This window comes from Lynx rufus, unplaced genomic scaffold, assembly GCF_022079265.1.
Source record: "Lynx rufus isolate CCGP_SWC_20201006 ecotype Redwood Valley unplaced genomic scaffold, mLynRuf1.p SCAF_17, whole genome shotgun sequence".
NCBI classification, from domain to species: domain Eukaryota; kingdom Metazoa; phylum Chordata; class Mammalia; order Carnivora; family Felidae; genus Lynx; species Lynx rufus.
Genome location: NW_025814831.1, coordinates 25,963,525 through 25,990,304, shown reverse-complemented (window position 1 = coordinate 25,990,304; position 26,780 = coordinate 25,963,525). Strand labels below are relative to the sequence as shown.

General features: G+C 43.2%; 1 protein-coding gene across 1 annotated transcript in view; it reads left to right on the top strand.

Annotated features, from left to right (window-relative positions):
• The first annotated feature begins 18,372 nt into the window (after positions 1-18,372).
• Positions 18,373-26,780, top strand: part of ADCK1 (aarF domain containing kinase 1) — a 123,055-nt gene continuing 114,647 nt past the window's right edge. The window contains exon 1 of the mRNA XM_047080284.1: positions 18,373-18,424. The gene's annotated coding sequence lies outside the window, so the exon portion shown is untranslated. The remainder of the gene's footprint in view (positions 18,425-26,780) is intronic.

Here is a 26,780-nt window from a genome sequence, read left to right as displayed (position 1 = left end):
AATTTTTGAGTAGAATCGATTATTCGACTCTAGATGACTTAAAGTTAAGGTGAACTTGTATGTGGTGGGACGGGCTCCTGCATTTCCTTCCTGGGACCGAGCGAGCCGAGCTGTTCTTCGTTTTGAGGTACAGGAAAGCAGCTTTGCTGTCAGCTGCTTCCCTCCCTGAGCTCTGAGACTTCCTGTTTAAAAGCACTGCAAGACCTGCTGACCCCATTTCTTTTCAGATTTAATTATTCTTTTTGAAAGCTGGCTCTAACCTGAAAGGGATTTGAAACGTAAGGCTCCAGTGGGGATGAAGCTTTAGACCCAAGATAACTATTCCTTTTTCTGTTGAATAGCCTGGCAGGGGAACAATTTGCCCCCTGCCCTGAGCGCTGTCATTTGTTTTGATCATTTTCATTCCTATCGAGTGTGCTGCCGGCTCAGAAGGCAGCCATCTGATATCTGAAGTGACTCCTTACATTACTTCCTTGTCTCTTCTCTAGTAGCAAGATATTCCACCTGAATATCCCCGATTGTGGATGAAGAAGCTTCAGTGTGTGTGCTTGGCTATGGATTTAATAACCCTAAAGGGGAAAATACTGGCACAATAAGAATAGTTATTTGCTGATGAGCTCCTCTGTGTCTGTTTAACTCATTTGCCCCTTAAAACCTTATGAATAGTTAAAACTCTTTTTTTTTTTTATGAGAGAGAGAGAGAAAGGGAAAGAGAGTGTGCAAGCTGGGGAGAGTGACAGATGAAGAGAGAGAATCTTAAGCAGGCTCCATGCTCAGCATGGTGCGTGACATGGGGCTTGATCCCACGACCCTGGGAATTTGACTTGAGCTGAAATCATGATTCAGACACTTAACCAACTGAGTCACCCAGGCAGCCCAGTAGTTAATTCTTATTATCTCCATTTTACAGACCAAGTAATGGAGGCTTAGAGATGTTATGTAAATTGCCTGATGACAAATAGAAAGTGACCAATCTGGACCTTAGTTCCAGAGAATATGATCTTAACTACTATTCTATACTGGGCCTGGAATGGAAGAGTCTACTTTTCTTTATTTTTTTAATATTTATATATTTATTTTTGAGAGAGTGAGAGAGAGTGAGTGGGAAGGGGCAGAGAGAGAGAGAGAGAGAGAGAGAGAGAGAGAGGAGAAAGAGAATCCCAAACAGGCTCCATGCTGTTAGCACAGAGCCCGAGGTGGGGCTCGATCCCATGAACCATGAAATCATGACCTGAGCCAAAATCAAGAGTTGGGTGCTTAACCAACAGAGCCACCCAGGCACCCCTGATTCTACTTTTCTAAGAAATCTGGAGTCAGACTTGAGTTTGAGTCCTGCCCCCTTTGCTTCCTAGCTCTGTATCCTTCAGCAAGTCTACTTACCTCATAAGGCTGTGAAGATGATGTGAGATAATGAATGGAAAGTTCTTACATGCTTGGATCACAGTGAGTGCTAAATGGTTATCTGCTGTTATTCTTCAAAAATTTATCAGAAATTTTTTTCTTAAAAAAAATTTTTTTTAATGTTTATTTTTGACAGAGAGAGAGAGACAGACAGACAGACAGAGCATGAGTGGGGGAGTGGCAGAGAGAGAGGGAGACACAGAATCCGAAACAGGCTCCAGGCTCTGAGCTGTCAGCACAGAGGCTGACTCGGGGCTCGAGCTCAGGGACTGTGAGATCATGACCTGAGCCGAAGTTGGAAGCTCAACTGACTGAGCCACCCAGATGCCCCTGAAAAAAATTTTTTTTCTGTACCAGCAAAAAAAACAAAAAAATTTTGTTTTTTCTGTACTAGACCCTGAGCTAATTTGGGGGACTCAGTGAAATACTGATGGCCCAAGTCCTAACAACCAGCGGATTGGTCCATCTGGGGCTTGTGGATTAAACCTGGTCTTCAGAAGTATTCTGTTTGTCCCCCACACATACACTTTAAACTTTTTGAATTAGTTGCAGATAATTCAAAATGGGGAGATTTCAATAAAATCTGGAATTACCACTGCTTTTGGAAAACAGCAGAGCTGGGCCTGCATTCTCCCATGGTGGCAGTCCTCTAGAATGCATTTGGTCACGTGGCAATGTGGGCCACAGACCCCGCCACCCCCTGTTGCATCCAAAGCTGAGGGAGTCACTGGCTGTTCATTGTTGCAGCTGTACTGCTTTTCTTATGATAGAAGTAAAACCTTTCATTTACCTAGGCTGCTCTCAAAAGAGATCAAAAGATGGGTCGAAGTAGCTGCATGATTTCAGAAAAATGAATGATCTTTTTGTTTAAAAGCCAGGATTATTCTCATGTCGGACTGGCTTCACTTATTTTGATAATTTGCTTGGCCTCTGTAGGCATATGCATTTGCAGCCCCTGGTGTAAAAAGGTAACCTCACAATGTGATGAGTGCCATGCTGGAGGTAAGCCCAAAATGCTTTGGAAGTACCAACAAGAGTCCCTTCACCAGGTCTGGGAGTTCGGAGGATGCTTCCTGTAATATCTATCACCTGACCAGGGTCATATACTATTAGTGGGTGAGGCCTAGAAGGACAGTGGCAGAGGTTTAGGCAGTGGGTGGGGTTGAGAGGTTGTTTAAGCAGGTGGAACAGCTTGAGAAAGGTCTCAGAGGTAGCAGCAGCTGACTTTGGATCTTCTTTGCCTATTGACCTGCCTTTGACCTTCTACCCTGACCCCTTCTCAGAAGGGGCCATGTCCCTAGCTGTCACATCACTAACAGACAAAAGATGACTGAAGCTGGTCAATGGCCAAGTCCTCCTGGTTCCATATACCAGCTGCACTCACATCTTCACATTTCCCTGACTTACCAGAAGGACACACGTGTACCCTGGGGGACCACCTCTCAAAATTCCATCAACACAAGTTCCTAACAGAAGGAGTTTTCACATCCATCACTCAATTACACATCAACAATAATATAAAGCTATTCCTTTAGATGACAGTTTGAGAATATTTTAGTGTTTAAATAACAGAAATCAGAATCTGTGTAGCTGGTGGAATTTACACCCCTCCATAAAATAAACTATCTACATGCTTGTTCCTGACAAAGGCAAATCAAAATTTTCCCAGGGCAATAAAGAGAAGCTTCCAGAGGTGAGAGTATTTCTCTTTGAGCAGTCCAGAGGAGAGAGAAAGAATCCAGGATCTCTCAACTTGACAATGGAAGACTGAATGGTCAAGGCCAGGCTCAACCCATAGGAAAAGTAATGATAGTGGGTAGACCCTGTGAACTTTTTTTTTTTTTTTTTTTTGAGGGCATGCATCCAGCAAGGGAACTAGCAGGTCTAGCTGTGACTGGTGGGAAGGTCAACTGAAAGTGAAGGACCAGAGCCTATCCTTGCTCACAGACATGAGTCCACTCCTACAAGGCGTCTGAGAGATGTGGCAGAGGTTTTGTGAAGGCTTGAGGATGGAAGAGACTTCCCTTGCAGAGATCAAGGTCAAGTTCAACCTACAGTCAAGAACTCTGCTCCAAACCATAATAAGATACCATTCCACACTCACTAGGTTGGCTATAATAAAATAGATAGACAGGGGCGCCTGGGTGGCGCAGTCGGTTAAGCGTCCGACTTCAGCCAGGTCACGATCTCGCGGTCCGTGAGTTCGAGCCCCGCATCGGGCTCTGGGCTGATGGCTCGGAGCCTGGAGCCTGTTTCCGATTCTGTGTCTCCCTCTCTCTCTGCCCCTCCCCTGTTCATGCTCTGTCTCTCTCTGTCCCAAAAATAAATAAACGTTGAAAAAAAATAAAAAAAATAGATAGACAATAAAAAGTATTAATCGGGATATAGAGAAATTGGAACCCTCATACATTGCTGGTGGAAACAAAGGGTGTAGCTACTTTGGAAAACAGTTTGGCAGTTCCTCAAAATGTTAAACATAGAGTTATTATATGACCTAGAAACCCCACTCTTAGGTATATACCCCCCCAAAATGAAAACACGTTTACACAGAAACCTGTACAAAATACTCATAGCTGTACAAAATACTCATAGCCCAGCATTGTTCATAATAGCCAAAAGGTGGAAACAACCCAAATGTCCATCAACTAATGAATGGATAAACAAAATGAATCTCCATGGGATAGAATATCATTCAGTAGTAAGAATGAAGTAGCAGCACATGATATGACATGTTTGAACCCTGAAAACATTATACCAAGTGAAAGAAGCCAGTCACAAAAGACCAGATATTATGATTCCATCCATATTAAATATTCAGAACAGACATGACCATGACAGAGCACGGGTTAGTGGTTGCCTGGGGCTAGGGCCAGGGTTGGGGGATCGGAAGGGGGGACCAGGAAAGACCAGTGACTGCTAATGGGTGCAGGTTTCATTTTACACTATTGGAAAGGTTCCTAAAATTAGATACTGGTGATGGTTGTACAACTCTGTGAATATAATAAAAACCACTGAATTGTACACTTTGAAAGAGTGAATTTTATGGTATGTGAATTATATCTCAATAAAGATGTTATTAATAAAAAGATCTCTGCTCCAAGTTTCCTGAGACCCCCTGTGAGATAACTGGAAGCCACAATGGACTTTCTCCTTTTTTTTTTTTTTTTAATTCTTGAGCCTCTATTTATTAACTCTGTATCTGCTGGTTTTTCTTAAGGTTCTGCCTTAGAGTATGCTCCATGAAGACAGACTCCTGGCTTTTACCACTAGTTGTGTGATACTGAGCAAGTTAGTGAACCTCTTGACTTCAGTTTCCTCATTTGAAAATGGAGATAGGGGTGTCTTGGTGACTCGATCCATTAGGTGTCCAACTCTTGATTTCGGCTTAGGTCATGATCTCACAGCTTGTCAGATCGAGCCCCAAGTCGGGCTCTGTGCTGACAGTGTAGAGCCTGCTTGGGATTCTCCGTCTCCCTCTTTCTCCGGTGCGTGCTCTCTCTTCTCTCTCTCTCTCTCTCTCTCACTTTCTCTCTCTCAAATAAATAAACTTAAAAAAAAAAAAAGCCAATGGAGATAATAATTGTACCTTCTTCATGGGTTAAGTGTGAAATATATGATAAATATATGAGTAAATACACGGAGCCTATTTAGAAGAGTACCTGGCACATAGTTAAGTTCTGCATGTATTTGTAATGATTAGTATCAGCATTTAGCACCTAGTAAGTGCCCTTTGAGTATTAGTTATTGTTATTATTAGAGAGGGTATTGGCTAACTTGTCTAAGACTTTCTGTTCTACTACTGATGAGCACTTGGGCGCTTACAATTTGGAGTTAGTAAAGAACAATGCTGCTGTGAATATTGGTGTGTCAGTTTCTCTAGGGTACATATACCCAGGAATGGTTGCTGAGTCATGGGGTATGCAGATCTTCCTGCTTGTGGATAATGTCAAACCAGTGTCAAAGTGGTTGATTCGGTTTATGTTCTCACCTCCACCACTTGATATGCTCACCTTGTAAAATTTTTATCTGGTATGTAGTGATGGCATCAATTTTAATTTGCATTTCCCTAATTAGTAATGAGGAGAGTGCCTTTGGTTTCCTCTTTTTTAAAAATTTTTAATATTTATTTATTTTTTAGAGAGACAGACAGACAGACAGAGGGCAAGCAGGGGAGGGGCAGAGAGAGAGGGAGACACAGAATCTGAAACAGGCTCCAGGCTCTGAGCTGTCAGCACAGAGCCCGATGGGGGGCTCAAACCCACAAACCATGAGATCATGACCTGAGCTGAAGTCGGACTCTGAACCGATTGAGCCACCCAGGTGTGCCTGATTTCCCCTATTGTGAAGTTCCTGTTCTAATGTCTTGTCCCTTTCTTACAGGTTATATGTCTTTTTCTTGTTGATTTGTGGGAATTCTTCATGTGGTTTGGAAACTAGTCCTTTGTCTACCACATGTATTTCTATTCCAACATGGTATCTTTTGATGAGCAGAAAATTGTGATTATTAAGCAAATTTATGAATCTTTTCTATTCTGGTTACTGCTCTTTGTGTCTTGTCTAAGAAATTCTTCTCTGTGCCAAGGTCTTGAACATGGTTCCTGTATTATCTTATGAAAGCTTTCTAGTTTTTCCTTTTACATGTAGGTCAATTCCACCTGGAACTGATTACCGTGCATGAGGTGAGATAGGAATGTAATTTCAATTTTTTCTACATGGATGCTCAATTTTATCAGTGTATTAAAAAGTGTATTAAAAAGTCTGCTCCTTCCTTACCGATCTGCAGGCCACCTCTGTCATGTAGCAAGTGTCCATAAGTGTAGAAAGTTTGGGGTTTCTTTTATTCTGTTACAACTGGTCCTCTCACATTGGTCTCCTTATTCAGTAGCCTCAGATTTCAGTATTTCCTCTTGGATCTTTACCTTGAGAATCAGCCTGTCAAGTTCCACCCCCCCCCCAAAAAAAAATTAAAAGTCAAAAAATAAATAAAGCCGTGTCCCCAATCAGTGTACATCTCAAGATCTGACTGGAGGGTAGTGGGCAGGAAGTCTTTCTGGAAGTGAATGAAGAAGCATGGAGATTTAGTTGCATCTCTTTTATTGGAGAGCTGCCTTATCCCAGGGACATTGGCATGGGGTTGAAAACAACAGACAGAGAAGGGCAGAGCTGCCAAAGTCACTAAAAACAGAGTCAGACCATGTCTTCTAAATCCTTCTTACCTTTGGGTGCTGCAGCTTTATCATTTTGACTTGAGGTTTCTTTGAGATCCAACCAGAAGCATCCTAACTTATCTTAAATACAGCTGGAATGCAGAGGTAAGTAAAAAAGGCTTTTCATGAAAAGGAAAGCAGCTGTCACAAAAGCTAAGAATTTTTTTCTGTAGGAAGGTAATATATAATAATAATAATGATAATGATGGTAGTTATAACTAACATTTACCAAGCCTGGCACCATGCTAAGAAATGTCCAGGTAATATATCATTACATTTCTGATCTTACTCAATGGCCATGATGTCCCAGTGTTATTCTTTTCCCAGATCCAGAGAGGTCAAGTAACACTCACAATGTCACAGAGCTAATAGGATTCAAGGATAGGTCTGTCTGGCTTCAACACACTTATCAATTGCTCTTTGGACTCAGAATTCCTTATGAAATAGGGAAAATTAAAAACTCCCAGAAGGGTAAGGTTTGGTAAAAGGGGAATTCTACCTTACTCTTGGCAGGAATATAAATGGTTATAACCTTAGGGAACAGTTTGATAGTATGTATTAAATACCTGAAAATATTTATCTTCTTTTAACTACTAGCTCTACTTTTAAAAAAAGAGTGGGGCCTCCAAATAAACATTTTCAAGGATGTTCAGAGCAGCAAAATTTTTTAGTAGCAAAAATAGAGTTTTGACTAAATGTTATGAACTAAAATACTATTGCAACTATTAAGAATAGCGTTTTAGAATTTTTAAAAACATTTATTTATTTTTGGGAGAATGAAAGCAGGGAAGGGACAGAGAGAGGAGGACAGAGGGTCTGAAGCAGGGTCTGCACTGCCAGGCTGACAGCAGTGAGCCTGATGTGGGACTTGAACTCACAAACCACGAGATTATGACCTTAGCTGAAGTTGGATGCTTGACTGACTGAGCCACCCAGATGCCCCTAGAATTTTTAATGACAAGGAAAAATATACTATCTTAAGTGAAAGAAGCGAATTATAAAACAATATTCACAGCAGTATTTCTGTTATATTTAAAAAGCAGAAGGGTATACAGCAAAATGTTAGTAGTGATTATCTCTGTGGGGTGGGATTATGGATAATTTAAATTTTCTTCTTTTACTTTTCTGAAAATTTCAAGTTTCAACTATGAATATGCTGAAAATTTTATTAAAAATCTCAAACATAGGGGCACCTGGGCGGCTCAGTCAGTTAAGCCTCTGACTTCGGCTCAGGTCATGATCTTGCACTCTGTGAGTTCGAGCCCCACGTCAGGCTCTGTGCTGACAGCTCAGAGCCTGGAGCCTGCTTTGGATTCTGTGTCTCCTTCTCTCTCTGCACCTCCACCTCTCATGCTCTCTCTCGCTCTCTCTCTCTCAAAAATAAATAAACGTTAAAAAATTAAAAAAAAAATCTCAAACATACTCAAAAGTAGAGAGAACAGAAAAATGAACCTGATGAATTTACCACCAGCTTTAATATTTTTCACCATGGGGGCAATCTTGCTCATGGTACCCCTGCCACTCCGTTCCCCAGATTATTTTGAAGCAAATCTCAAATATTGTATTTTATTTGCAAATATGTCAGCACTCTTCTCTAAAAGATATGGACTCCTTTTCAAAAACCACAAAATACCAGTATTATACCTATATTTAAAAAATAATGAATTCTTCAGTATCATTAAATATCTACCCAATTTTGGTCTTTCTCTGATTGTCTTAAACGTTTTTGTTTTGTATGTTTCTTGTATGTTCTTGGTTTTGCTGTTTTAATATATATATATATATATATTTTTTTTTTTTTCTTATTTGAATCAAGATCCAAATAGGGTTTATCCATTGTGACTGGTTGATGTGTCTCACATCTCTTTTATAGTTTCTTATTTTTTTCATGCAATATTTTGTTGAAGAAATTAGATAATCTGCCTCCTAGAGTTTCCTATAGCTTTGATTTTGCATCTTTGTGATATTGTTCTTCCTCCGTTTCCTGTAAATTCTTCATTAGCTCTAGAGGCTTGATCAGATTCAAGATTTTGTTTGGCTTTGTTTTTGTTGTGGGGCTAGGGGAGGGACAAAGCAACTTCATACATGATGGTGTTTACTTCTATCAGGAAAATCCAAAGTCTGGTAGTCTTTCTTGTGATGTTAGCAGACATTCATGATCATTGCTACACCCATAAATCATTAGGAATTGCAGAATTGTGATGTTCTAATTGTCATTCCTTTTTTACTTATTAGCCGGCATACTTTTATAAAAGAGAATTTCACAAAGGAAAAAGAGAATGAATGCCAGATTCTTTCTTTTTAATGACCCATTTTAAAAATAATTAGGTGGTTTTCTTGCATTCTTCAGCGATGACTTAAAAATTTTTTTTCTTTTTGGAGTACCATCATAAACTCACAGAGGTAAAGATATTTGATGTGTTTCAATCCATTGATATTTTTAGCAGATTATCAAATTGTCCCATCCTTTTGCAAGTGGAGGCTCTTCATGTTCACTTCTGAGTTTTTCTGACCTAACCCTAGTAGTCGTCGATAGCTTCCAGGCTTTCTGGTATGACAAGATATTTCAGGATCATCTTATCTCATACATTTCCATCCCCAGGTGTGGAATGAGGCTCTAAAGAGCCTAGATTTCTTTTAGTGGGACAATTGGTATACTAGGAAGTGGTAAATAAATGCTTTTTAATAAAAAGAGTACCAGAGACTGGATGGTGAATAATGGTACAAAATGAATAGAACTGTAAGAGTATCACCACCCAGGACCCCTTTAGAGAGGGAGACATCAACAGAAATGTCCTCACCATATCATGGACATGACTCCATGTTTTCACCAAGAAAACTTACACTCTGTTCAGCAAACTTATTTTACAAGGAAGTGTAAAACTCTTTTTTTTTTTTTTTATTTAAAAAAAAAATTTTTTTTTTCCAACGTTTATTTATTTTTGGGACAGAGACAGAGCATGAACAGGGGAGGGGCAGAGAGAGAGGGAGACACAGAATCGGAAACAGGCTCCAGGCTCCGAGCCATCAGCCCAGAGCCTGACGCGGGGCTCGAACTCACGGACCGTGAGATCGTGACCTGGCTGAAGTCGGACGCTTAACCGACTGCGCCACCCAGGCGCCCCGGAAGTGTAAAACTCTTAAAAGGTTACATGTGTGGGTAAGTCCTAGTAACCTGCAAAATTAACATAAATAGAATGTTTCATTCACTTCAGTCGTGGTTCTCAGGCTCGTGCTGAGAATACAATCATTTAGGGAGCTTGTCAAAATACAGTTTTCTGGGCTCCACTCCAGACAGTCTGAATCCAGGGAGTAGTGCTTGGAATTTGTATATTACTAAGACTTCCAAGTGATCTTGATGCAGGTGGTCCTAAAAACCACCCTTTAGTGAACTCTGCCAGATAGATAGATAGATAAAGTAAGGGGAGGAGGAGAGATGCTTTTTAAGAATGTACCCGGGAGTGTACTTATGAGAATTAAATCACATTAAAAAAATTTAGTGAGTCTCATTTTCTGATTTTAAAAGGATTTTATTCTCTGTGAAAATTTGAAAAATAGTAAAGCAAACAGAATAAAATAACCACCTGCAATCCTATTCCCCAGACACAATGTGCATTAAATAGATATATCCCCTTCCAGCCTTCCTAGGGGCATTTCATTGCTCTTTTTCCCCAGCAGACACCATCACTGACTTGCCTGGGGGCACTCAGCTAGTAAGTGGGAGAACCCACACTGGAACCCAGCTGCTGAACCTGAACTTCATTATGTTCCATTCTAACTGAAACAGAGGAGCTCCCTGTCCGCCACCCCCCCCCCCCCAGTATTACTTTACACATGTCTATATAGCATTTTTAAAATTGATTGTAAAATTAAAAAACAATAATCTGTGTCTACCATCAGACTACGGGATTCTCAGCATGGCAGGAAAATCATATTACTTACATCAGTATCTTCAAAACAAGGTGCTTAATAATGGCTCAGCACCTGGGACACAGTAGATACCCGACAATGTTTCTTCCAGGTGGAGAGGGGAAGACAATTAGGTCTTCGTGGCCTCTTATGGAACCGAACTTCAGGTGTCCTAGATTTTCCCAGACTGGCCTGGTTTTCTCCCAAAGAAGCAGTTTGTAGCATCCCAGTATTAAGAAACAGAGGACCTTCGTGAAACCATGATGTGGGAACGTGTGAGGGTGTAACCTTTCAGACATTTCCTGTTGAGGCAGCTTCCTTCCGCCCTGTTAATTTTCTGGAGGATGGGACAGCTGTGAACTGTTAGCAGCCAACACTCACAGGAGCTGAGTAATGGGGATACTGGCCTGGTAAAGGGGACCTGGGCAGAACACTAAGCATGTGTATTACACCACCGAAAAGTACCTAGTGTATACCAGGGGCACCTGGTGTATACCATAGTGTATACCATAGTTGAGAAAGTCCCAGTGTAGAGAATGGCATAGTGAATGCGGTGTTTTAGGTGGTGTTTTGTGGAATGTCTGTGAGGGGGAGGAGTCTGGAGAAAGGGGGACCAGATGGAAGTCTGTGGAAAAGTCTAGACGTGGGATGTGTGGGGAGCCTGACAATGCTTGTGGCGACAGGAATGGTGAGGAAGGAGAAAGAGGGAAGGATAGATGGAAGGAAGGGTCAATAGCCTCAGTGAGGTGGGACTGAGGAGAAGGAAGGGAAAAGGAACCTGGGAGCCTGGGAGAATAGCAGGGTCTGGGCAGCCATCGAGGTTCAGGGCGAAGAAGCTAGCTTGGTCCTTCTGTCAAGACCGAGAGAACAAGTCTCTAACACTAATGTTTGTGGGAATATCTTCTCCTTTGCTTTTGTCCAGAATATCCATTGTTAAAGATAAGGATTTGCTCCTCCACAGATTTCAGTCAAAGGGGCCTCCTGATAGATAGCCATCAAAGCCCATGTGCCCTCCTCTTCCCACAGAAATGCTAACCCACCCACCTGCCCCGTCAGCAGGGTAGGGCCAGGGTGTCAGCAGCTCTTGTGGGAAGCTATAAGACCCTTGCCTCTCTCAGGAGGGTCGAATTAGCCCTTGACATGAGTCACATTTCCAATTGCCTGTCTTTTTTGATAAGAGGGTCCTCACTGTCTCCTCTGCCTCCCTTTCTTGGCAACAGAAGGGTGGTGTGAGATTTAATTTCTCAAGAAAATTAAAAAAAAAAAGACACAAAGATCCCTAGTCTCCATTTCATGTGAGCTAAGATCTTCGTTGGGTGTAGAGGGTCAGTGCAGACAAAGGCACCCTGATCACTTGTCATAGTTTCTCTCTCTAATTATAGAAAGTATTTAGTTATTGTTCCATAATTGCTCATTGCAGTTGGGTTTGAGCATTGTGGTTTTTTTTTTTTTCTTTTGTTTTTGTTTTGACAAAAGCCTGCTTTTCTGATGAGTTGTTCTTTTTTTCTGCTTTGGTCCACTGCCATCCCAGTCCCTGGCTATTCCACTACGTAACTGAAGGAGGTGACATGGTATTTCTGGAGAAGCCACTTTACCTCATCAAATTGTTTTCATGGCTTCCCCACTCCTCCCAGTTTCGTAACAGAGAAAGGGAATTAAATTTATTGAACATCTACTTAGTCTTTGGCGGGCAATGTACTAAGCCCTTGCATAGGCTGTTTTATCTGGTCCTTATAGCAAGCCTGAGAACAGATACTATTATCCCCAATTTACAGAAGAGGAATCTAAGGCATTTTTAAATAGACTTTGGCTAGTAAAATAGTGTTGTTGATGCTCCCAGCGCTGTGGGAGAATTGGGAATCCTGCTCCCTTACTCTGAAAGTGCCTATCTCTAGGTCCCCTGCTAGTGGTAGGGCTTGGTGGAGAGGCCTGCAGGACCTTGAAAGGAGGTGGGATTCCTGTGTTGTGGAGTTCCTGTGTTGAGGTCTGGGATTCTGTGACATGGAGAAATTTCTGATGTCATGGTAGCAGCAACAAGGAGGGAAGCCGCCTCACCACCAAGGGGGCAGTAGCAGAAAGGGTCCTGCGGGAAACAGGGGGCATGTTCAAGGGTTTCAATGCAGGGTGTTGAATGAACGAATTGTTCAGTGGAGGCATAAGCAGTTAAGGGAACCAGCCAGTGGTGGGGAAACAGCTAGAAACTAGCACAGCAGGAAGCCATCAACGCTCTCAGGTCTAAGGGGGCACAGTGTGGGAATGGTGGTGTTCCTTCAACCCAATGAGAGCTGGGGCTGGGCAGAAGTGCCCAGGCGGGAACTGTGGCAGGAGAGGAATCCAGCCTCTGCTGGAATGCAGACACAAAGGGCAGGAGCGCACACAGGATGCAGTGTGTGTGTGTGTGTGCGTGTGTGTGTGAACAGATATACAGATATCTGGGCCTCCCTCTCCTTGGGCCTACCTGTCTCCTGCTCCTGTCTCCTGCTCCTACCACTGGCTAAACCACTTTAAGAGGACAGGGGAGCCCCTGGGGATGCAGCCTGCGCTGGTCAGTCTCCTGGGCACAGGGCAAGGCAGAGAAGGGTGGAGAGAGGACCTCTGGCAGGATACAGAGAATATTCAGTGTAGGGGCTTACTCAGCTATGCCCTCTGTGTCAGTCTATAGGAGGTTGGACATTGCTTCCAGACTCAAAGAATCGTGGAATGTGGAATGCTGGAAGAGACTTTAGAGTTCTGCCCCTAAAATTCCTTTGCTTTACTAAAGAAGATCCTGAGTCCGAGGGAGGAAAAATGACTGGTCCAAGGTCCAAGGTCGGCAGCCAACAAGTAGCATAGGCAGGACTGGAACCAGCTAACCAAACTCCCAGTCCATCCTCCCTCTTAACTGAAAGCTGTGGCCACTTAATGGTTGATAATAAAGGATTACTGCTGAGCCAGCTTGCCTATTTCCTGTTAAAACTGCTCAAAGACCTCAGGGCCATAGATTACCTTGGCCCCAGAGACATTTGCCTCAAATGATTCCTTCTAAATATACCTATGATCAGAGTGAACTGCTCATTCCAAAGTATGGGATGTGGAGTCAGATTTGTGGGGTGGAATCCCAGTTCCACCCTTACAGAGTGATCATGGACAAGCTGCTTAACTCTCAACGCCTTAGTGTGCTCAGCTATAAAGTGGGGGTAATAAAGATGTCTATCTCATATATCATGAAGGTAATATGAGAAAATATACTTAAAGCACTGAGACTAGCAGCTGGAAATATTAAGTGCTTGATAAATGATAGCATATATATGCATATATAACATTTATACATATATATAGTATATCCCATATATATGTATATATGTGTATTTATGGGATATATATGGGATATGCACACATATCTCCAGTAAACTGATTTAGAATTCTGGTTAAGAATTCATTTGGTTCTTTTTATCAGCTGTTTCTTGCAAGGAATTTTTTTTTCTTCCTCATGACAGATAAGGAAACTGAAGGGTGTGACAATTATATCTCAATAAAGCTGGAAAAAGAATAAGAAAATTGAAGAGCCTGTGTGATGTGCTTTTTGTGGGATCCCTCAGCCAGTCAGGGGCAGATAAGAAATCCGTGCTCTCCATGTCACTCCAGCCCCTGGCTTGGAAATGAATTCCAGATTACTCATCTTGATTTACTTCTTCCCAGGTGTTAAAAAATATCCCTTTAAACTCCCATCAAGTCCAGGCCAGTCTGGCCATCCCACGGGGCAGGCTGAGCAGGTTTCTATCTCATGGTCATTGATACCTAGAAGTGTCCAGAGCCAGCAGGCCTTGCTCTCTTTCCAGCCCTAACCTCTGCTCTTTGACCCTAGCACACAAATGTATATGGCCTATGGATTGGCCTGCAGACTTTCTGGCAAATGTTCAACTGCCCTCTGGGTAGCTGGAGGCTGACCTTCTGGTCCTGGATCTAGGTTGATTGCTTTTCTCCTGCTGGAACACTCTCTGTCCTGGGCAGGTGCTAATACAAGCTCCAGCCCTCCAGCTCAAGTCTCCTTCTGTGGTTGTTACCCAACAGGGCATTGTTCACCTTTGGAATACTGGTGGGAACCAAATGCAGCTTTCTTGCTTCCTCTACTATAGGCCCTAAGACTTTCTCCCTCCTGCATAGAACACAATTCCCTTATTACTCTCTCTACAGTAATGTTTTCTCATTGCCTTAAGCAAGAATCTTGCTCCTTGGATTCTCTTGCTTTTCCTCTGGTTGGCTGCTGTGACGCTTCCTTCCAGATAGTCCACTTCCGAGATAAGACACACAGCATCCTGAATGAATGCCTCTCATGAACAGCATTCTAAATATTCAGTTTACTAACCCCAGGCCTTACTGCCTCAGAAACTCAACTGGGACTTTGTGGTCGGTTGTGAAATAAGTTAGCCACTTCCCCTGATAGCTTTGGTTGCTCAGTGCATTTTCTGTTTAGCTTCTTGGGTCATATCCCATCTCAACAAAATCCTTCAATGGCTTTCTAGTGCACTTGTACTAAAATCCAAACCAGTGAGTGCTCCGAGGTCCTCTACCTGCCTCTCCTACCTCCTCCTATACCATTCTCTCTGCTTCAGTTCCACTAGGCTCCTCTCTGTTCCTCAAACCTGCCAGGCTCTTTCCTACCCCTGGGCCTTTGCACTTGTGTTCCCTCTGCTTGGAATACACTTTCTCATCTTCCTCATGGCTGGTTCGCTCATCCATCAGGTTGCAGTTTCCTCAAAGATGCCTTGCCTGACTTCTCCTTCCAAAGACGCCATCTCTGGCCTCTGTTTAGTTATTCTTTATCACACACCCCTACTTCTTTCTTTCACAGGGCTTATTATGTCATGCAACGATCCTGTTATTTCTTTGCTTATCTGTTGTCTATCTCCTTTCTAGGCACCGAAGATCTAAATCCCTGCTCTCATAAAGCTTTAAGTCCAGTGGGGGAAACAGATAAAAGCCATCTAAACAAATGAATGATATAATTTAAAGTACTGATGAGTGTTATAAAGCAAGGTAAGGGGATAGAATGTGTCTCAGGGAATGTGTAGGGTTGGTGGTGGTTAGATAAGGGTAGTCAGGGATGGCCTCCCTGGAAGGGTGACATTGGAACAGAGAACGGATTGCTGGGATGGAGCAGACCTTTGAAATTATGGGGGAACAGCAAGTGTAAGGGTCTCATGGCAGCAGCCAGTTTGGCAGGTTGAGGAACAGACAGGAAGCTGGTTAGGCTGGAGTGGCCTGAGCTCGGGGGGAGAAGGGTGGTGAAGGTGGAGACGGAGGGAGTAGGAACAGGCCCAGGGGTGCCATGTGAGTTAAGAGTCTGGATTTTCTTCTAAGCTTAATGGAACATGTCTTCACAGCAATATCTGGTTTTCAAAGCACATACCCCTTCTCACCTGATCCTCCCAAGGACCTCTGAGGCAGGTAGGACAGATGGTGGTTAACACCTTTTATCAAGAAGGAAACCACCATTTTATCATTTTACCATTGGTAAATCAAAAGGAAGGTCAAGCTCTGCCAAATTAGAAAACTTACTTTAAGTCACACAGTCCAGACAAGACTTTTTAACTCAATGGTGTCTAACCTTGACTGTGCATTGAAACCATCTGGAGAGCTCTACAAAATAGTTACACCTGGGTCCTTTCCCCAGAAAATGACTTAAGAGGTCCAGGGTGTGGGCCAGGAGGATTGTTAAAGCTCTCCAGGTGATTCTAACCTGGCTGAGAACCACTGTTCTCAATCCACCCACTTTTCACAACACGAACTGCCTCCTTGACAGAGCTTTCCACTAAGCTGCCCATTAAAATCACTGAGGGAGCTTTCTAAGAATTACAAAGGGAGATCCACATCCCAGACTAGACTCTAAAATCAGAAATTTCTGGGGCTGGGGCTCACAGGCTTGTTTATAAAAGTCTTATTTCCCTATCCGTGTTGGAGCTTCCCACATTTATTTTTTGATTTTTCCTATCTGCTGTTGTCTCTTGTTCCCTTTGGCTTTTATGACTTTTTTATTTCTTTCCTGTCATGTTCATGGGATTTCAGGAAGGAGTGGATTTAAATGAGTATACTCAACATACCACGTTGAACTGGAAGGCTTAAAAATTATAATAATTTTTTTTACATGTTTAAGTAATTAAATTTTAGTTGTGAAAGTTATATGCACATTCACTGTAAAAAAAATTCAAATATGATACAAGGGCACAGAATGTAAACTGAAAGTTCTCTAGCCTCCCCTCCCCATTTCCATTCCTCAGGGTAGCTGTTAGCCTGCTGGTAACATTTTCATAGTTAAACTTAGGGGGGCAATTAGAGGAACCATATTAAGTTTTTAATATATTTATTCTGTCTTCTCTCTCTGGTTTTAAATTTCCCATTTTAATTTAAATACCTTTATGTCTTTTACTGTATTTTACTGCATTTTTATGCTTTTTTTTATAGGATTTTTTTGATGCCAACAACTTTCTCCAGGGGAGCCCCTATTCAGACTTTAATTCCCAGCCTCCAAGTCAGTTCTTAGTTTATGGAGCATTTCAGAATCTCCTGGGCAAAATTACTGCTCCCTTCTTTGTGTTCCTATATCACTTTGTTCATGCCTTCAGCTCACACTTCTTACACTGCTTGAAAATTATTCATGTTTTTGTCTTAGCATGCATACACTGCCCATGTGAGACAGCGGGGCTGTATTACGCAATTCTATACTATTGCTGTCTCTGTACTGCAATTGTCTTAGTCTGCGGCTTGTTTTGTAATGCTTGTCGATGAAGAGAAGTTATTGAATTTAATGTTGTCCAAATTTATCAAGGTAGTAAATACAGTTTGTGTCATTTAATAAACCCTATCCTGAGATCACAGAATGTTTTCCTTTATTTTCTTTTAAAACATCTTATTTTGCTTTTCCTGTTGAAAGTCTTTAATCTACCTGGAGTGAGGAATCCAACAGATAACTAGTTGTTCCAGCTCATATACTGAATAATGTGCCTATCCCCACTGACCTATAATGCCAGCTCTATCATATATCAAGATCCCACCTATTCCTAGATCTGTTTCTGGGTTCTCTAGGCTGATTTCTTCTCTCTCTCCCCACCCGGGCCTATCTTCATACTAATACTAAATGGCCTCAATTTTTTATAGCATTATAATAAATATTGATGTATGAAAGGCCAAGTCCTTGAAACATGTCATTCTCCTCCAGGAGTGTTTTGGTTATGCTTTACCCACCCCCCCTTTTTTTTGCATATAAATTTTAGATTAGCTTGTGAAAGTCCAGGCAAAATCCTGTTGGAAATTTGACTGGAATTGATTGAATTGATAGATGACCACCCCCCCCTCCCGCCCCCATCTCTGCTCCCCGGGGAGTGGCTCAAGAGATATTTGTGGAATGAGCGTCTGATGAATGTCTCCAAAGCACATCTTATAATCATGCGATACAGGTCAATGAATGAATGAAGGGGGGCCAAAGATAACTAAGATCAATCAGCACATTCTCACCACTCGGCAACTGTCAGTGAAAGTCTTCCTCGCTTGTTCTAATACCTTATTTGAAATGCACAAGCCCACAACTCCATCCTCCACGGAACACGAATCTACGCCTCCTTCGGAAAGACTATTGAAAACAAATTTCAGAAAGATTGTGTGTCCGCAGCCCGGGCAAAGAAATAAGTGCCCCTGGCAGGTTAGGTGTCTTGACCCCTCTACCTCCTCGGATGGAGCGGTCCACGGGGAGCGCGGGTCCGGTGGCTCGCTTGGCCGCGGCTTAGGGAACCACGAACTACAAGTCCCGGCAGGCCGCGCGGCGCCTCCGCTTCATTAGGCGCAATCAGCGGGTGGCTGAGAGCCAAGTCCCGGCGAATCCCATCACCCGGCTGCGGCGCGGAACTCGGCGCCGCGTCCCCGCGTCCCTTGGGGTGAGTAGGGCAGTCGCACCAGGGTCGCGCGGCGCGTAGAGTGCTGGGGTGGCTGTGCAAACGCCCCGGACGCCCGCCTCCGCTGGAACTGCGCAGGAGGGAACCCGCGGCCTGTGACCTTGTTACCCAGGCCGGCGCGCGGCCACGTGACCGGCAGGGCCCCGCCTCCTCTGCGGTCACTCTCCAGCCCGGCTCACCAGTGGGCAGAAGTGTGGACTGGCTACTTCGATGGCGCAGTCTCGCATGTAGGCAGGGCTGGTGCTGGAGGAGGAGGCATCGGGTGGCTCACCCGGGCGACCTCTGCCTAGGCGGCGTGTGGACTCCGAGCCACGGGCGGCGGGGGGCTGGGCGTGATCTCTGGACTAGAGCGTGGGGTGCCGCCCAAATCTCTGCTTTCCATCTGGTAGCTTGGCGTGTCCCGGAGCGCCCCTGATCTCCCACACTTTGCGGGGCCCTGCGCTTCCAGTTCTCCTGGAACTGGAACGTGCTGATGACAGCTGTGCATGGAGAGCAGCCGCTGGAAGACACCTAGCACAGCTCTCTCCCCAGGTTAAGTGGCATTTACTTTCTACTAGGTAGGAAGTCAGCCAATTCAACAAGTATTTATTGATCACGTCCTTGATAATTGGCACTTAATGGGTGCTCAGGAAATATTTACCGAGCTGAAAGTGAACTAGACTTTATCTGTGCCTTTGTATGTTTTCTTTAAGCATTTTCTTATTGAACAAGCTATCAAACTGCATCAGAATCATCTAGAGGGCTTGTTACTATACGCAGTGCTCGACCCCATCCCCAGAGTTTCTGATTCACTGGGTCTGGGCTGGGGAGCAAGAATTTGCATTTGTAACATGCTCCCTGGAGATAGTGATGCTGCCCCGGACATAATTTTGAGCACTACTGCTTTATAGGAAAAAAAAAATCCTGTGAATTTAAAGCACCAACTTCTCACACTGGGTTATGGGTCTTTGTGTCTTTATTTGCCAGTTTAACATTTTGTCATGATAAACATGTGCATATCACTGTGTACACTATTAATTTGCCCCTACATTATTTTATATACAGATTTACACTTCTGTCATTTTTCCTGGATTACATCATATCCTCTTGTGTTATTATTGGCTTGGCTGTTTCTCAACAGCCTTTACAGATGTAAGATTTTACCTCTGCCGGGAGAGCTTGCATTTTATTCCTTCCTGCTAATATACATTTTCTTGCAGACAGGGGACCTATAAGATAAGAATAGTGCTTGGTTCTGGTATCCATTCTCCGACTCCCTGTCCAGCTCCCTGGCCCCCAACTAACTAAATCTGGATTTAGATTTTTATGCCGGAGGGACTCCAGTGGCCTACCTTTTACCTGCCACTTGCTCTTTGTGCTTGATTTTCCACTGTTTTCCCTGAGTCCCTACTTTCCCAGGATGAACTGAATGGGGAATTTCTATTCCTTGCCTGGGTGAGATTTATTTTCCTTGTCTGTTCTGGGACCGTGGCATCAGCCAAGGATTCCTTTGTTTAATCAATATTGATTCAGCCACCTTCTGGACATATGATTATATTTGGACTGCATCATTGGTGGCAGGTCAGGTTATAAACCTCATCAGGCCAGTTAGATGGTCCCTGGGCATTGGCTGTGCATCTTTCCAGACTTGAGACATGATGATATTTTCCACCTTGTTTGCTTATTTTTTTTTTCTAAGTTTATTTATTTTGAGAAAGAGAGAGAGCACATGTGCATGAGTGGGGGAGGAGCAGAGAGAGAGAAAGAGAGAATCCCAAGCAGGCTTGGCATTGGCAGCACGTGGAGCTGGAACTCAGGAACCTCAAGATCTGAGGTGAAACCTGAGCTGAAACCAAGAGTCAGATGCTAAACCGACTGAGCCACCCAGATGCCCCTCACCTTGTTTGCTTTTTATCCACATCAATTACCAGATTTCCCTGAAAACCTGATCACTCTCTCCAAGGGTATTATTGAGTCTTTTCCAGTCTTGGGAGTAGACCAGAAGAAATAATGCCCATTTCTCTAGTAGCCTCTTTAGGAAATGGGAGGAGGCTGCGGTCACTATATGGGATTGATGGAATTAGAGCCCAGAGTGCCTTTCTTCTGACCATTCTCACCTGCGCACCAAGCAGGGCACGGTGATTCCATGCTTATTGACCTGGAATGTGGCATGGGGACTGCGGATGGGTGGTAACTGGTGGGCCTAGCCACTCTTTGGCCCACCACAAACTGTAAGTGCTTGATTCCCCATTTAGTTCTGTCCAGGGGATGGACATTCCATTTGACTATCAACTTCCCATTTGTAGAGCTTTCCACACTTGCCTTTTGCCTCATTTCATCACCTGCTGGGTTGTTCCCTATGGTCCAGCAAGATGGATTCCATTCTTATAGATTTGACAATAACACAGCTCTCCTAAATGTTTCATAGACTGGAATCGGTTATTTCTGGTGAGGTTTGGTTGATATTCTGACATGTTGATTTCCAGGGCTCCAAGCAGTGTCTTCCACATGCCTGCCATTTGGGCAGGGTAGAGGGTCAGAAGGCAGAGTCGCTGCCCACAGTGACTGATACGGTTATTTGTGAAGAGTGCTAAGGACATGGGTGAACAGAGTCCCTGCTAAGGAGGCCGTGTGCCATAGACAGCCTCAAGCTCCAACTCTGCCGTTTACTGGTTGAGCGCTTGGGAAAAATCTCCCAACTTGTTCCTTTCCTCGTTTATGCCTGTGGATGATGATAATATTTGTCTCATCTTACTGGGTTGTGTGGAATATCTAATGAGATAATGAGTGCAGAGGGCTTTGTAAAGGTTAGTTGTTGCTAAAATTGTCATCTAATTTTTACGTTTTTAGGGTCTTGGTGTCCTTAAGGCCCCTCCCAAAAGTGTGTGCTCCTGTGAGAAGTAACTCAGGTGAAAGTCAGAAAGGCAAATAAACAGAACAGGGCAGGTGATTCATTAGCAAAAGGTTTAATAATGAAAGGTGTTTTTCATCGACAGACATATTTCACGGCTGACAGGGTCTTTTAAAATACCCTGAGGGAAACAACTTATTTGCATGTTAAAGACTCACTGACACCGTATGGAAAACTCCAGCTCCAGTCTATTTAGGCACAGTTTGGCTCCTCTATAATCTATTTTATGTTTTTCAATTTCCACCTCTTTTATTACTGAGGACATTTGCATGAAAACCAGGTCTTGGGAATTGTGTCTGTTTCTTGCTGTGGCTTCCCCTCCCAGGGTGGGATGGTCTCAGGGCTCCATTGCCTATAGGGACAGGCCTGGAGGATGGCGCACCAGGAAGATGGGGTTTAAGAGGCAAGAGCTGGGAGGTGGTGCTGGGGTGCTGGGGTAGGATGGCTACTGAATTGATAGCCCTGGAGTGATTCTCACCTGGGGACCTGTGTTGTTACTGGCTCTGCACAGGCCTAGTGGGGTATAGTTTCTCCCTTGATTCATTCATTCAGTAAATACTTTTGGAGCACCTACCACGCCGAGGCAGAGTTTGGCAAACTGTAGCCTCTGGGCCACATCTGGCCACACTCATAACTTTATATTTTGTCTCTGCTTGCCATTTGCCTTGTGCTACAATGCAGTATTGAGTAGCTGTGACAGAGGCATTATACATAGTCTGCAAAGCTGAAAATATTTAATATATGGCCCTTTACCGAAATAGTTTGTGACTCGTGTGCTTGACAGGGAGAACAGCAAGAGCAAAAGCTGTAAGGCCACAGTGTGCCTGGTGGGTTTGATGAATAGCTGGGACGTTAGTGCTTTTGGAGTGCGGTAGCAAGGGGGAAAAAGGAAGGGCCTGAGACCTTGGAGGAAACTGGGGGGTCAGATCAGATAGGGCCTTGTCGGCCAATGCCTTGGGTCTTCATCTGAGTGAGGTGGGAGCCATTAGAGAGTTGAGAGCAGGGGAATGCATAATTGGACTGAAGTTTCTATGTTTAGGTGGAAAAATTCACTCTCTTACTCATTCAATTATGTATTTGTTAGCAAACTTATAAATTAGTTATGTAATATATTAACAAATTCAGCCCTTTGCATCTAGTAGAAGAGGCAGATACAGGACCAAATTCTTAGAGATAAAAGCAATGCATAATAAGACCAGATGGGAAGGAGCAACTAATTCTAAGTGGTCGGTTCACTTAGAGGCTTCATAGAGGGATGAGGGGGGGCTGAGTGTGCAGAGGTATTTGGGAGATGAAGCAGGCAAGGTGGGGCGGGGTGAGAATAGAGTGGGCCTTGAACCCCTTGCTAGAGAACTTGGACTTTTCTGTAGGTGGAGGGGAGGTAGGATAATGAGTGCATGTGGAGGTTAGGGTGGTGACGACTCTGGTGGAGAGTAAGAGCCAGGTGAGATGTGGGGAAATGGCTTTGGAATGGAGAATGGTTGAGCAGTTCAGTCAAGATAAGATGGGCTTCCTCCCTTGCTTTGTTAATTGTACAGGGTTGTGCCAAATCCTGGTCTCTCAGGTGCTATGAGTTCTTAGTCTACATAAACTTGTCAGTGTTTCTGGGAAGAAAAAATGAAGTTTAAAGTGACAGTAAGGAAAAGACGTCTTGCTGAGTATGTTAGGTATTATGTTAAAACAGCATCTCCTCTAATGCTCACAGTGGCCCTAGGAGGGAGGTACTATCAAGAACTCTTTTGTAGATGTTTACCTGGAGGCTCCAAGAAATGTGGCTTGCTCAAGGTCACAGAGCTGGTGAGCAGCAGAGCAGGATTCTTCCTGGCTCCAGAGGCTGAGTTCCTGACTACCAGTCCCTCCATATGGCCATTTATCTATCTATCTATCTATCTATCTATCCATCCATCCATCCATCCATCCATCTACCTACCTACCTACCTATCTACCTATGTTTATTTATTTATAAATGTTTATTTATTTTGAGAGAGAGAGAGAGAGAGAGAGCGAGCACACACAGGGGAGGGGCAGAAGGAGAGGGAGAGAGAGAACCAAAGCAGGCTCTGTGCCGTCAGTGCACAGCCTGACACGGGGCTTGATCCCGTGAACTGTGAGATCATGACCTAAGCTGAAATCAAGAGTCAGTTTAACTGAACTAGCCACCCAAGTGCCCCCAGATGACCTTTTTAATGTGGGCTTCTTTTCAGGCCCCACAAGGAATGGTCCCTCATGGACTACACTGATGATCTTGAAGGAGGAAGATGTGTAAGGAGCTGAGTGCACTCAGCCTAATGTAAAGCCTGCTTCTGGGTCCATTTGGGAACCTGTGTTTTGGCAAGACAAGGTAGAGGGTGAACTGAGCATGCTGATGCCCTTTTTAAACATTTTTTACTTTGGGGCGCCTGGGTGGCTCAGTTGGTTAAGCGTCCAACTTTGACTCAGGTCATGATCTCACAGTTCATGGGTTCGAGCCTGGCGTCAGGGTCTGTGCTGATAGCTCAGAGCCTTCTTCGGATTCTGTGTCTCCCTCTCTTGCCTCTCCCCTGCTCACGCTCTGTCTCTCTCTCTCTCTCTCTCAAAGATAAATAAACATTATTTATTGTTTATTTATATAAAAATATAAAATATAAAAAAACGTCTTTTACTTTGTGTGTGAGAGAGAGGGCATAAGCAAGGGGAATGGCAGAAGGAGAGGAGAGAGAGAATCCCAAGCAGGCTCTATACTGTCAGCATGGAGCCTGATGCAGGGCTGGATCTCATGAATCGTGAGATCATGACCTGTATGCTACCCTTTTTGAGAGCAGATCCTGCAGGCTGAGGGTGTAGAGAACAAGGGGAAAAGGTAGGAGGAAGTGGGAGCCTGCCAGGATGTTAGAAGTGGGGCACGCAGAAGTCCTGCAGAAGCTGATAGCAGTGTAAATGAGGTCCTTTACTGGAGCATGGCATTGGGAGAGGAAATAATTACTAGTAATAATATAATAAGAGATAACAACAGTGTTGGTGGTGATAGCAGTTGCTGCTGTGTTCTTACTGTGGAGGTGGCTCTTTGCTATACATTTTGCATGACTTCCTCGTCCGTCACCATCCCATCCAGTAGACACTGATGTCATCATCCCCATTTTATAGACAAGGTCACAAGATTCAGAGAGAGTTAGCAGTGTGGCTGCTAACCCTTTGGGCAAATGACTATAGGGGCTCCAATGCAGGCCTGCTGGAGTGCATGTTCTCAACCACCATGTCTCTGGTCTGGAAGGAGCCCTTGGCTTACTAAAATGTTGGCAGAGGGGTGCCTGGTTGGCTTAGTGGGTAGAGCATGTGACTCTTGATCTTGGGGGTTGTGAGTTCGAGTCCCATGTTGGGTGTAGAGATTATTTAAAAAAAAATATTAAAAAAAAATAAAATTTTGGAGGGGAAGGAAAAAAAAAAAAGGAGGGAGCCAAACCATAAGAGACTCTTAAAAACTGAGAATAAACTGAGGGTTGATGGGGGGTGGGAGGGAGGGGAAAGTGGGTGATGGGCATTGAGGAGGGCACCTGTTGGGATGAGTCCTGAGTGTTGTATGGAAACCAATTTGACAATAAATTTCATATTAAAAAAAATAAATTTTGGCAGAAAAAATAATTAAAATGCAGAATGATGTGGGGATAGGGAGGCTTTCCTAAATAAAGAGAATATAAAGAAAATAAACCACATTCTACAAAACAAGGTTTTAATTTAATTTATTCTTTTTATTTATAAACTCCTTTTTTTCCCCCAGAACTGAACCAGGAGCTGAGCCAGAGCATTTGTGTTTAGGGAAAGAAATGAGTTTCTGAAATTATTTCTTTAAAAATAATTGTTTGCAGTCACTCTTGTGTGCCAATTGCAGACACTGGGGGTTTGGGAGTAGGTGCAATAAACTGAGAAGACTTGATTTTTGGGCATGGTTTCACTGATGGATTTGAATGCAGTGGAGCCTCTTTATTAAAGAGTAAAAATCACCCTTATGTTATTAAAATGCAGATTCCTGAGTCCCATCTCCAGGGTTGGTGATTCAGTGGGTCAGTGAGTAGACTTCAGAAATCTGCATTTTTGTGTGTTAAAATTTTTTTTCTTTTTTTCTAAAAGTTTTTATTTTGAGAGCTAGAGCACGTGGTGAGGAGGGGGCAGGGTCAGAGAGAGAGAGAGAGAAAGGGAGAGAGAGAATCCCAAGCAGGTTCCATGCTGTCAGCACAGAGCTGGACGTGGGCTCAATCTCATGAACCGTGAGATCATGACATGAGCCAAAATCAAGAGTCAGACACTTAACCGACTGAGCTGCCCTGGTGTCCCTAAATTTTTTTCTTCTGATGAGAACTTTTAGGATTTACTCTTAGCAACTTTCAAATATGTAATAAAATATTGTTAATTAAAGTCCATGCTGTATGTTACATCCTCATGAGTTATTTATTTTATAACTGGAAATTTGTACCTATTGATCCCCATTGCCCATTTTGCCCACCTCCACCCCCTGTCTTTGGTAACCACCAAGCTGTTCTTTGTATCTGGAGTTGGTTTTTTGTTTTTTAGGCTTCACATATAAGTGAGATCATATAGTACTTGTCTTTCTCTCTCTGACTTATTTCACTCTAGGTCCACCCATGTGTCACAAAAGGCAAGATTTCTTTCCTTTTCATGGCTGAGTTATATCCCATTATATTTACATATATATCACATTTTCTTTATCCGTTCATCCATTGATGGGCATTTACGTTGTTTTCTTACCTTGGCTATTATAAACAATACTGCAGCAAACATGTGAATGTATATATCTTTTTGAGTTAATGTTTTTGTTTTCTTTGGATAGCAATTCCACTTCTGGGTATTTGAGTCATATGGTAGTTCTATTTTTAAGTCTTTGAGGAGCTTCCATACTGTTTTCCATAGTGGTTGCACTAATTCACATTCCCACCAACAGTACACAAGGGTTTCTTTTTCTCCATTTCCTTGCCATCACTTGTTATATCTTGTCTTTTTGATAGTAGCCATCTTAGCAGGTCTGAGGTAATATCTCATTATGGCTTCAGTTTGCATCTCCCTGATGATTACTGATGTTGAGCGTCTTTTGGTATAACTGTTGGCCATTTGTATGTCTTCCCTGGAAAATATCTATTCATATCTTCTGCCTGTATTTTAATCAGATTTTTTAAACTGTTGAATTGTGTGGGTTTTTTATAGATCTTGGACATGAATCCCTTATCAGATATATGATTTGGAAATATTTTTTCCCATACAGTAGGTTGCCTTTTCATTTTGTTGGTGGTTTCCTTTGCTGTATGGAAACTTTTTAGTTTGAGGTATTCCCATTTGTTGTTTTTGTTGCTTTTGCTGTTAGTGTCAGATTCAAAAAGTCATTGCCAAGAGCTATGTTAAGGGGCTTATCGCCTATGTTTTCTTCTAGGAGTTTTATGTTTTCAGATTTTACATTCAAGT